Here is a 12806-nt window from a genome sequence, read left to right as displayed (position 1 = left end):
CCTGACCCTGACCCTAGACCCTAAACCCTGACGCTGACCCTGACCCTAACCCAAACCCAAAACCTGACCTGAACCCTAACCCTAACCCTAACCCTAACCCTACCCGAACCCTAACCCTAAAACAAACCCTAACCGTAAACCTAACCCTAACCTGAAGCCGAACCCTAACCCTAACCCTACCCGAACCCTAACCCTAAACCAAACCCTAAACCTAACCCTAACCCTACCCGAACCCTAACCCTAAACCAAACCCTAACCCTAAACCTAACCCGAACCCTAACCATAACCCTCACCCGAATCCTAAAGTAAACCCTAACCCTAACCCTAACCCTAACATGAACAGAAACCCGAAACCTAACCCTAACCCTAACCCTAACACGAACACTAAACCTAACCCTAACCCTAACCATAACGTGAACCCTAACCCTAACCCTAACCCTAACCCGAACCCGAACCCTAACCCTAACCCTAACCCTAACCCGAACCCTAACCGTAACCCTAACCCTAACCCGTACCCTCACCCTAACCCTAATCCCTAAACACTGACCTTGACCCTAACCCTAACCCTGACACTGACCCTGACCCTAACCCTAACCCGAACCCTGACCGGAACCTGAAGCCTAACCCTGACGCGAACCTGACCCCGAACCCAAACCCCCAACCTGAACCCGAAACCAAACCCCTAACCCTAAGCCTAACCCTAACCCGAATCCTTACATGAACCCAAACCCTAATGCGAACCCTCACCCGAACCCTAACCCGAACCCTATCACCTAAACCGAACCCGAACCTGACCCGAACCCTAATCACGAAACCTAACCCTGACCCTGATCATGACCCTTCCCTAACCCTCACCCTATACCCTTAAACCTGACCCTGAACCTAACCTTAAACCTGACACTGACCCTGACCCTAAACCCTAAACCCTGACACTGACCCTGACCCTCACCCTAACCCGAACCCTGACGCGAACCTGAACACTAACCCTGACGCGAACATCAACCCGAAACCTAACCCGAATCCTAACCCGAACCCTAACCCTAACCCTAACCCTAACCCTCACCCGAACCCTAACACGAACGCTAACCCTAACCCTGACTCTAACACTAACATTAAACTTAACCCTAACCCGAATCTGAGCCCTAACTCTAACCCTAACCCTATCCGAACCCTAACCCAAACCCAAACCCTAACCGTAACCCTAACCCGAAAACTAACCCTAACCCTAACCCTAACCCTAACCCTAACCCAACCCCGAACCCAAATCGTAACCCTAACCCTAACCGTAACCCTAACCCTAACCCTAACCATAATCGGAATCCGAACCCTAACCCTAACCCGAACCCTAACCCTAACCCTAACGCGAACCCGAACCCGAATCCAAACCCTAACCCTAACCCGAACCCTAACCCGAACTCTAACCCTAACCCTAACCCTAACCCTAACCCTAAACTACCCTAACCCTACCCGAACCCTAACCCTAACCCGAATCGTAACCTTAACCCTAACCGTAACCCTAACCCTAACCCTAACCCTAACCCGAACCCGAAACTTAACCCTAACCCGAACCCTAAACCTAACCCGACCCTAACCATAACCCTATCCCTAACCGGAAACCTAACCCTAACCCTAACCCGAACCCGAAACCGAACCCTAAACCTAACACTAACCCTAACCCTAACCCGACCCTAACCATAACCCTATCCCTAACCAGAAATCTGACCCTAACCCGAACCCGAACCCGAAACCGAACCCTAACCCTAACCCTAACCCGAAACCTAACCCTAACCCTAACCCTAACCCTGATCCGAACCCTAACCCTAACCCTAACATGAACCCTACCTCTAAACCTAACCCGAACCCGAAGCCAAACACTAACCATAACCCAAACGATACCCGAACCCGAACCCTAAACCAAAACCGATCCCGCACCCTAACCCTAACCCGAAACCTAACCCTAACCCTAACCATAACCGGAACCCTAACCCTGACTCGAACCCTAACGCTAACCCTATCCCTAACCTGAAAACTAATCGTAACCCTAACCCGAACCCTAACCCTAACCCTAACCGTACCCCTAACCCGAATGCTAACCCTAACCCGAACCCTAACCCTAAGCCGACCCTAACCCTAACCCTAACCCTAATCCGAACACTAACCCTAACCCTAACCCTAACCCTAACCCGAACCCGAAGCCAAACACTAACCATAACCCAAACGATACCCGAACCCGAACCCTAAACCAAAACCGATCCCGCAACCTAACCCTAACCCAAAACCTAACCCTAACCCTAACCCTAACCCTATCCCTAACCGGAAACCTAACCCTAACCCTAACCCTAACCCTAACCCTAACCCTAACCCTAACCCTAACCATAACCCCAACCCGAAACCTAACCCTAACAGTAACCCTAACCCGAAACCTAACCCTAACCCGAACACTAACCCTAACCCTAATCCTCACCGTAACCCTAACCCTAACCCTAACCCTAACCCTAACAGTAACCCTAACCCTAACCCTAACCCTAAACCTAACCCTAACCCTAACCCGAACCGTAACCATAACCCTAACCCTAACCTTAACCTGAAACCGAACGCTAACCGAAACCTGACCCGAACCAGAACACTAAACCTGACGCGAATTTGAACCCAAAACCTAACCCGAACCCGAACCCCGAACCCGAACCCCTAACCCTAACCCTAACCCTAACCCTACAAGAACCCTAACCCTAACCCTAAAACTAACCCGAACCCTGGCCCTAACTCAAACCCTAACCCAAACCCTAACCCTAACCCTAACCCTAACCCTAACTCAAACCCTAACCCGAACCCTAACTCTAACCCGAACCCGAACCCTTCCCTAACCCTAACCCATACCCGAACCCTAACCCTAACCGTCCCCGAACCCTAACCCTAACCCAAAACCTAACCCTAACCCGAACCCTAACCGTAACCCTAACCCTAACCCGTACCCTCATCCTAACCCTAATCCCTAAACACTGACCTTGACCCTAACCCTAACCCTGACACTGACCCTGACCCTAACCCTAACCCTAACCCTAACCCTAAACCTAAACCTAACCCTCACCCGAACCCTAACACGAACACTAACCCTAACCCTGACTCTAACACTAACATTAAACTTAACCCTAACCCGAATCTGAGCCCTAACTCTAACCCTAACCTATCCGAACCCTAACCCTAACCCAAACCCTAACCGTAACCCTAACCCGAACACTAACCCTAACCCTAACCCTAACCCTAACCCTAACCCTATCCGAACCCTAACCCTAACCCAAACCCTAACCGTAACCCTAACCCTAACCCGAACACTAACCCTAACCCTAACCCTAACCCTAACCCTAACCATAATCGGAATCCGAACACTAACCCTAACCCGAACCCTAACCCTAACCCTAACGCTACCCGAACCCTAACCCTAAACCAAACCCTAACCCTAAGCCTAACCCTAACCCTAACCCTAACTCAAACCCTAACCCGAACCCTAACCCGAACCCTAACCCTAACCCTAACCCTAACTTAACCCTAACCCGAACCCGAACGCTAACCCTAACCCTAACCCTAACCCGTACCCTAACCCGAACCCGAACCCTTACCCGAACCCTAACCCTAAACTGAACCGTAACCCTAACCCGAACCCTAGTCCTAAACCGAAAGCTAACCCTAACCTGAACCCTAAAAGGACCCTAAACCTAACCCTAACCCTCAGCCTAACCCGAATCCGAATTCTAACCCTAACTTAACCCTTACCCTAACCCTAACCCGAACACTAACCCTGACGTGAACTTGAACCCGAACCCTAAACTTAAACCAAACCCTAACCCTAACACTAACCCTCAGCCTAACCCGAACCCTAACCCTAACCATAAACCTAACCCTAAACCTCAGCCTAACCCTAACCCTAAACCTAACCCTAACCCGAACACAAACCCTAACCCTAAGCCTAAACCGAATCCGAACCCTAACCCTAACCCTAACCCTAATCCTAACCCTGAACCTAACCCTAACCCCAAACCCTAAAACCTGACCCTGACCCTAACCCTAACCATGACCCTCACCCTAATCCTAACGCTGACCCTGACACTGACCCTAATCCCTAAACCCTGACCCTGATCCTAACCCTAACCCAAACCCTAAACCTAACCAGAACCCTAACCCTAAGCTGAAACCTAACCCTAACCCGAACCCTAACCGTAACCCTAACCCTAACCCTAACCCTAAAACTAACCCGACCCTAACCCTAACCCTAACCCGAACCCTAACCATAACCCGTACCGTAACCCGAACCCGAACCCGAACCCTTACCCGAAACCTAACCCTAAGCCGAACCCTAACCCGAACACTAACCCTAACCCCATCCCTAACCCGAACCGGAACCCGACGCGAACTGTCAACCGAACACGAACCCTAACCCTAACCCTGACACTGACCCTGACCCTGATCCTGACCATGACCCTGACCCTAATCCTAACCCTAAACCCTAATACCTGACCCTGACCCCAAACCTAACCCTGACCCTGACCCTGACTCTAAACCCTAAACCCTGACCCTGACCCTGACCCTACCCTAACCCGAACCCTGACCGGAACCCGAACCCTAACCCTGACATGAATCTGAACACGAACCCTAACCCTAACCCGAACCCGAATCCCTAACACGAACCCAAACCCGAACCCCTAACCCAAACCCTAACCCTAACCCGAACCCTAGCCCTAACCCGAACCCGAATCCTAACCAGAACTCTAACCCTAACCCTAACCATACCCGAAATATAACCCTAAACCTAACCCTAACCCGAACCCTAACCCTAACCCGTACCCTAACACGAACCCTAACCCAAAACCTAACCCTAACAGTAACCCTAACCCTAACCCTCTCCTAATCCTAACCCTTACCCTAACCCTTACTCGAACCCGAACCTGAAACGCAACCCGAACCCTAAACCTAACACTAACCCTAACCCTCAGCCTAACACGAACCTGAACCCGAATCCTAACCGTAACCCTACTCGAAACAGAACCCTAACCCAAACCCTAACCCTAAACCGAACCATAACCCTAACCAGAACCCTAGCCCTAACCCGAACCCTAACCTTAATCCTAACCCTAACACGAAACCTAACCCTAACCCTAACCCGAACCCTAACCTTAACATGAACCTGAACCCGAAACCTAACCCTAACCCTAACCCTAACACGAAAACTAACCCTAACCCTAACCCTAACGCTAACGCGAACCCTAACCATAACCCTAACCCTAACCTTAACCCGAAACCGAACCCTAACCCGAACCCTAACCCTAACCCGAACCCTAACCCGAACCATAACCCTAACCCTAACCCTAAACCTGACCCTGACCCTTACCCTGACCCTAAACCCTAAACCCTGACCCTGACCCTGACCCTAACCCTAAACCGAACCCTGACCCGATCCTGAACACTAACCGTGATGCGAACTTGAACCCGAACCTGAACGCGAACCCCTAACCTGACCCCAAACCCGAACCCCTAACCCTAACCCTAACCCGAAACCTAACCCTAACCCGAACCCTAACCCGAACACCAATTCGAACCCTAACCCTAACCCTAACCCTAACCGAAAACGAACCCGAACCCGAACCATAACCCAAACGCGAACCCTAACCCGAACCCGAACCCTATCCCTAACTCTAAACTTAAACCCTAAAACCTCACCGTGACCCAAACACTAACCCTGATCCTGACCATGAACCTGACCCTGACCCTAGACCCTAAACCCTGATGCTGACCCTGACCCTAACCCAAACCCAAAACCTGACCTGAACCCTAACCCTAACCCTAACCCTAACCCTACCCGAACCCTAACCCTAAAACAAACCCTAACCGTAAACCTAACCCTAACCTGAAGCCGAACCCTAACCCTAACCCTACCCGAACCCTAACCCTAAACCAAACCCTAAACCTAACCCTAACCCTACCCGAACCCTAACCCTAAACCAAACCCTAACCCTAAACCTAACCCGAACCCTAACCATAACCCTCACCCGAATCCTAAACTAAACCCTAACCCTAACCCTAACCCTAACATGAACAGAAACCCGAAACCTAACCCTAACCCTAACCCTAACACGAACACTAAACCTAACCCTAACCCTAACCATAACGTGAACCCTAACCCTAACCCTAACCCTAACCCGAACCCGAACCCTAACCCTAACCCTAACCCTAACCCGAACCCTAACCGTAACCCTAACCCTAACCCGTACCCTCACCCTAACCCTAATCCCTAAACACTGACCTTGACCCTAACCCTAACCCTGACACTGACCCTGACCCTAACCCTAACCCGAACCCTGACCGGAACCTGAAGCCTAACCCTGACGCGAACCTGACCCCGAACCCAAACCCCGAACCTGAACCCGAAACCAAACCCCTAACCCTAAGCCTAACCCTAACCCGAATCCTTACATGAACCCAAACCCTAATGCGAACCCTCACCCGAACCCTAACCCGAACCCTATCACCTAAACCGAACCCGAACCTGACCCGAACCCTAATCACGAAACCTAACCCTGACCCTGATCATGACCCTTCCCTAACCCTCACCCTATACCCTTAAACCTGACCCTGAACCTAACCTTAAACCTGACACTGACCCTGACCCTAAACCCTAAACCCTGACACTGACCCTGACCCTCACCCTAACCCGAACCCTGACGCGAACCTGAACACTAACCCTGACGCGAACATCAACCCGAAACCTAACCCGAATCCTAACCCGAACCCTAACCCTAACCCTAACCCTAACCCTCACCCGAACCCTAACACGAACGCTAACCCTAACCCTGACTCTAACACTAACATTAAACTTAACCCTAACCCGAATCTGAGCCCTAACTCTAACCCTAACCCTATCCGAACCCTAACCCAAACCCAAACCCTAACCGTAACCCTAACCCGAAAACTAACCCTAACCCTAACCCTAACCCTAACCCTAACCCAACCCCGAACCCAAATCGTAACCCTAACCCTAACCGTAACCCTAACCCTAACCCTAACCATAATCGGAATCCGAACCCTAACCCTAACCCGAACCCTAACCCTAACCCTAACGCGAACCCGAACCCGAATCCAAACCCTAACCCTAACCCGAACCCTAACCCGAACTCTAACCCTAACCCTAACCCTAACCCTAACCCTAAACTACCCTAACCCTACCCGAACCCTAACCCTAACCCGAATCGTAACCTTAACCCTAACCGTAACCCTAACCCTAACCCTAACCCTAACCCGAACCCGAAACTTAACCCTAACCCGAACCCTAAACCTAACCCGACCCTAACCATAACCCTATCCCTAACCGGAAACCTAACCCTAACCCTAACCCGAACCCGAAACCGAACCCTAAACCTAACACTAACCCTAACCCTAACCCGACCCTAACCATAACCCTATCCCTAACCAGAAATCTGACCCTAACCCGAACCCGAACCCGAAACCGAACCCTAACCCTAACCCTAACCCGAAACCTAACCCTAACCCTAACCCTAACCCTGATCCGAACCCTAACCCTAAACCTAACATGAACCCTACCTCTAAACCTAACCCGAACCCGAAGCCAAACACTAACCATAACCCAAACGATACCCGAACCCGAACCCTAAACCAAAACCGATCCCGCACCCTAACCCTAACCCGAAACCTAACCCTAACCCTAACCATAACCGGAACCCTAACCCTGACTCGAACCCTAACGCTAACCCTATCCCTAACCTGAAAACTAATCGTAACCCTAACCCGAACCCTAACCCTAACCCTAACCGTACCCCTAACCCGAATGCTAACCCTAACCCGAACCCTAACCCTAAGCCGACCCTAACCCTAACCCTAACCCTAACCCTAACCCTAACCCTAACCCTAACCCGAACCCGAAGCCAAACACTAACCATAACCCAAACGATACCCGAACCCGAACCCTAAACCAAAACCGATCCCGCAACCTAACCCTAACCCAAAACCTAACCCTAACCCTAACCCTAACCCTATCCCTAACCGGAAACCTAACCCTAACCCTAACCCGAACCCTAACCCTAAACCTAACACAAAACCGAACCCGAACCCTAACCCTAACCCTAACCCTAACCGTACCCTTAACCCGAATGCTAACCCTAACCCGAACACTAAACCTAACCCGACCCTAACCCTAACCCTATCCCTAACCTGAAACCTAACCCTAACCCGAACCCGAACCCGAACAATAACCCTAACCCTAACCCTAACCCTAACACGAACCCAAACCCGAACCCGAACCCAAAATCTAACCCTAACCCGAACGCTAACCCAAACCCGAACCCTAACCCAAATCCTAACCCTAAACTTAACCCTAAAACGAACCCGAACCCTAAACCGAACCCTAACCCTAACCCTAACCCTAACCCTAACCCTAAACCTAACCCAAAACCGAACCCGAACCCTAACCCTAACCGTAACCCTAAGCCGAACACTAAACCTAACCCGACCCTAACCCTAACCCTATCCCTAACCTGAAACCTAACCCTAACCCTAACCCGAACCCGAACACTAAGCCTAACCCTAAAACATAACCCGAACCCTAACCCTAACCCGAACCCTAACCCTAACCCTAACCCTAATGAGAACCCGAACCTGAATCCAAACCCTAACCCTAACCCGAACCCTAACCCTAAGCCTAACCCAAACCCTAACCCGACCCGAACCCGAACCGTAACCCTAACCCTAACCCTAACCCTAACCTGAACCTAACCCTAACCCTAACTCTTACCCTAAGCCTAACCCGAACCCGAACCCTAACCCTACCCGTAACCCTAACCCGAACACTAAACCTAACCTGACCCTAACCCTAACCCTATCCCTAACCTGAAACCTAACCCTAACCCTAACCCTAACCCGAACCCGAACCCTAACCCTAACCCGAACCCTAACACGAACCCTAACCCTAACCCTAACCCGAACCCTAACCCGAAACCGAACCCGAACCCTAACCCTAACCCTAACCCTAACCAGAACCCTAACCCTAACCCTAACCCTTACCCTAACCCTATACCGAACCCGAACCCTAACCCTAACCCTAACCCTTACCCTAATCTTACCCGAACCCGAACCCGACCCCTAACCCGAAACCGAACCCGAACCCTAACCCTAACCCTAACCCGAACCCTAAACCTAACCCGAAACCTAACCCGAACCCGAACCCTAACCCGAACCCTAACGCTAACCCGACCCCTAACCCGAAACCGAACCCGAACCCTAACCCTAACCCTAACCCGAAACCTAACCCGAACCCGAACCCGAACCCGAACCCTAACCCTAACCCTAACCCTAACCCTAACCCTAACCCTAACCCTAACCCGAACCCTAACCCTAACCCTAACCCGAAACCTAACCCGAACCCGAACCCTAACCCGAACCCTAACCCTAACCCTAACCCTAACCCTAACCCTAACCCTAACCCTAACCCTAACCCTAACATGAACAGAAACCCGAAACCTAACCCTAACCCAAACCCTAACACGAACACTAAACCTAACCCTAACCCTAACCATAACGTGAACCCTAACCCTAACCATAACCCTAACCCGAACCCTAACCCTAACCCGAACCCTCACCCTAACCCGAACTCTAACCCTAACCATAATCGGAACCCGAACACTAACCCTAACCCGAACCCTAACCCTAACGTGAACCCGAACCCGAATCCAAAACCTAACCCTAACCCGAACCCTAACCCGAACTCTAACCCTAACCCTAACCCTAACCCTAACCCTAACCTAACCCTAACCCTAACCCGAACCCTAACCCTAACCCTAACCGTAACCCTAACCCGAACGCTAACCCTACACCGAATCGTAACCCTAACCCTAACCGTAACCCTAACCCTAACCCTAACCATAACCCGAACCCTAAACCAAACCCTAACCCTAAGCCTAACCCTAACCCTAACCCTAACCCTAACTCAAACCCTAACCCGAACCCTAACCCGAACCCTAACCCTAACCCTAACCCTAACTTAACCCTAACCCGAACCCGAACGCTAACCCTAACCCTAACCCTAACCCGTACCCTAACCCGAACCCGAACCCTTACCCGAACCCTAACCCTAAACTGAACCGTAACCCTAACCCGAACCCTAGTCCTAAACCGAACGCTAACCCTAACCTGAACCCTAAAAGGACCCTAAACCTAACCCTAACCCTCAGCCTAACCCAAATCCGAATTCTAACCCTAACTTAACCCTTACCCTAACCCTAACCTGAACACTAACCCTGACGTGAACTTGAACCCGAACCCTAACCTTAAACCAAACCCTAACCCTAACACTAACCCTCAGCCTAACCCGAACCCTAACCCTAACCATAAACCTAACCCTAAACCTCAGCCTAACCCTAACCCTAAACCTAACCCTAACCCGAACACAAACCCTAACCCTAAGCCTAAAGCGATTCCGAACCCTAACCCTAACCCTAACCCTAACCCTAATCCTAACCCTGAACCTAACCCTAACCCCAAACCCTAAAACCTGACCCTGACCCTAACCCTAACCATGACCCTCACCCTAAACCTAACGCTGACCCTGACACTGACCCTAATCCCTAAACCCTGACCCTGATCCTAACCCTAACCCGAACCCTAACCCTAACCAGAACCCTAACCCTAAGCTGAAACCTAACCCTAACCCGAACCCTAACCGTAACCCTAACCCTAACCCTAACCCTAAAACTAACCTGACCCTAACCCTAACCCTAACCCGAACCCTAACCATAACCCGTACCGTAACCCGAACCCGAACCCGAACCCTTACCCGAAACCTAACCCTAAGCCAAACCCTAACCCGAATACTAACCCTAACCCCATCCCTAACCCGAACCGGAACCCGACGCGAACTGTCAACCGAACACGAACCCTAACCCTAACCCTGACACTGACCCTGACCCTGATCCTGACCATGACCCTGACCCTAATCCTAACCCTAAACCCTAATACCTGACCCTCACCCCAAACCAAACCCTGACCCTGACCCTGACTCTAAACCCTAAACCCTGACCCTGACCCTGACCCTACCCTAACCCGAACCCTGACCGGAACCCGAACCCTAACCCTGACATGAATCTGAACCCGAACCCTAACCCTAACCCTAACCCTAACCCTAACCCGAACCCTAACCATAACCCGTACCGTAACCCGAACCCGAACCCGAACCCTTACCCGAAACCTAACCCTAAGCCGAACCCTAACCCGAACACTAACCCTAACCCCATCCCTAACCCGAACCGGAACCCGACGCGAACTCTCAACCGAACACGAACCCGAACCATGACACTGACCCTGACCCTGATCCTGACCATGACCCTGACCCTAATCCTAACCCTAAACCCTAATACCTGACCCTGACCCCAAACCTAACCCTGACCCTGACCCTGACTCTAAACCCTAAACCCTGACCCTGACCCTGACCCTACCCTAACCCGAACCCTGACCGGAACCCGAACCCTAACCCTGACATGAATCTGAACCCGAACCCTAACCCTAACCCGAACCCGAATCCCTAACACGAACCCAAACCCGAACCCCTAACCCGAACCCTAACCCTAACCCGAACCCTAGCCCTAACCCGAACCCTAACCCGAACCCGAATCCTAACCAGAACCCTAACCCTAACCCTAACCCTAACCATACCCGAAATATAACCTAAACCTAACCCTAACCCGAACCCTAACCCTAACCCGTACCCTAACACGAACCCTAACCCAAAACCCAGCCCTAACAGTAACCCTAACCCTAACCCTCTCCTAATCCTAACCCTTACCCTAACCCTTACTCGAACCCGAACCTGAAACGTAACCCGAACCCTAAACCTAACACTAACCCTAACCCTCAGCCTAACACGAACCTGAACCCGAATCCTAACCGTAACCCTACTCGAAACAGAACCCTAACCCAAACCCTAACCCTAAACCGAACCATAACCCTAACCAGAACCCTAGCCCTAACCCGAACCCTAACCTTAATCCTAACCCTAACACGAAACCTAACCCTAACCCGAACCCTAACCTTAACATGACCTGAACCCGAAACCTAACCCTAACCCTAACCCTAACACGAAAACTAACCCTAACCCTAAACCTAACCCTAACGTGAACCCTAACCCTAACCCTAACCCTAAACCTAACCCTAAACCTAACCCTAACCCTAACGCTAACGCGAACCCTAACCATAACCCTAACCCTAACCTTAACCCGAAACCGAACCCTAACCCGAACCCTAACCCTAACCCGAACCCTAACCCGAACCATAACCCTAACCCTAACCCTAAACCTGACCCTGACCCTTACCCTGACCCTAAACCCTAAACCCTGACCCTGACCCTGACCCTAACCCTAAACCGAACCCTGACCCGAACCTGAACACTAACCGTGATGCGAACTTGAACCCGAACCTGAACGCGAACCCCTAACCTGACCCCAAACCCGAACCCCTAACCCTAACCCTAACCCTAAACCTAACCCTAACCCGAACCCTAACCCGAACACCAATTCTAACCCTAACACTAACCCTAACCCTAACCGAAAACGAACCCGAACCCGAACCATAACCCAAACGCGAACCCTAACCCTAACCCGAACCCGAACCCTATCCCTAACCCTAAACTTAAACCCTAAAACCTCACCGTGACCCAAACACTAACCCTGATCCTGACCATGAACCTGACCCTGACCCTAGACCCTAAACCCTGACGCTGACCCTGACCCTAACCCAAACCCAAAACCTGACCT

Source organism: Ursus americanus, chromosome 19 (genome assembly GCF_024610735.1).
Source record: "Ursus americanus isolate L20-20 chromosome 19, mUrsAme1.1.p, whole genome shotgun sequence".
Taxonomy (NCBI): Eukaryota; Metazoa; Chordata; class Mammalia; order Carnivora; family Ursidae; genus Ursus; species Ursus americanus.
Note: the sequence above shows the minus strand (reverse complement) of the source record.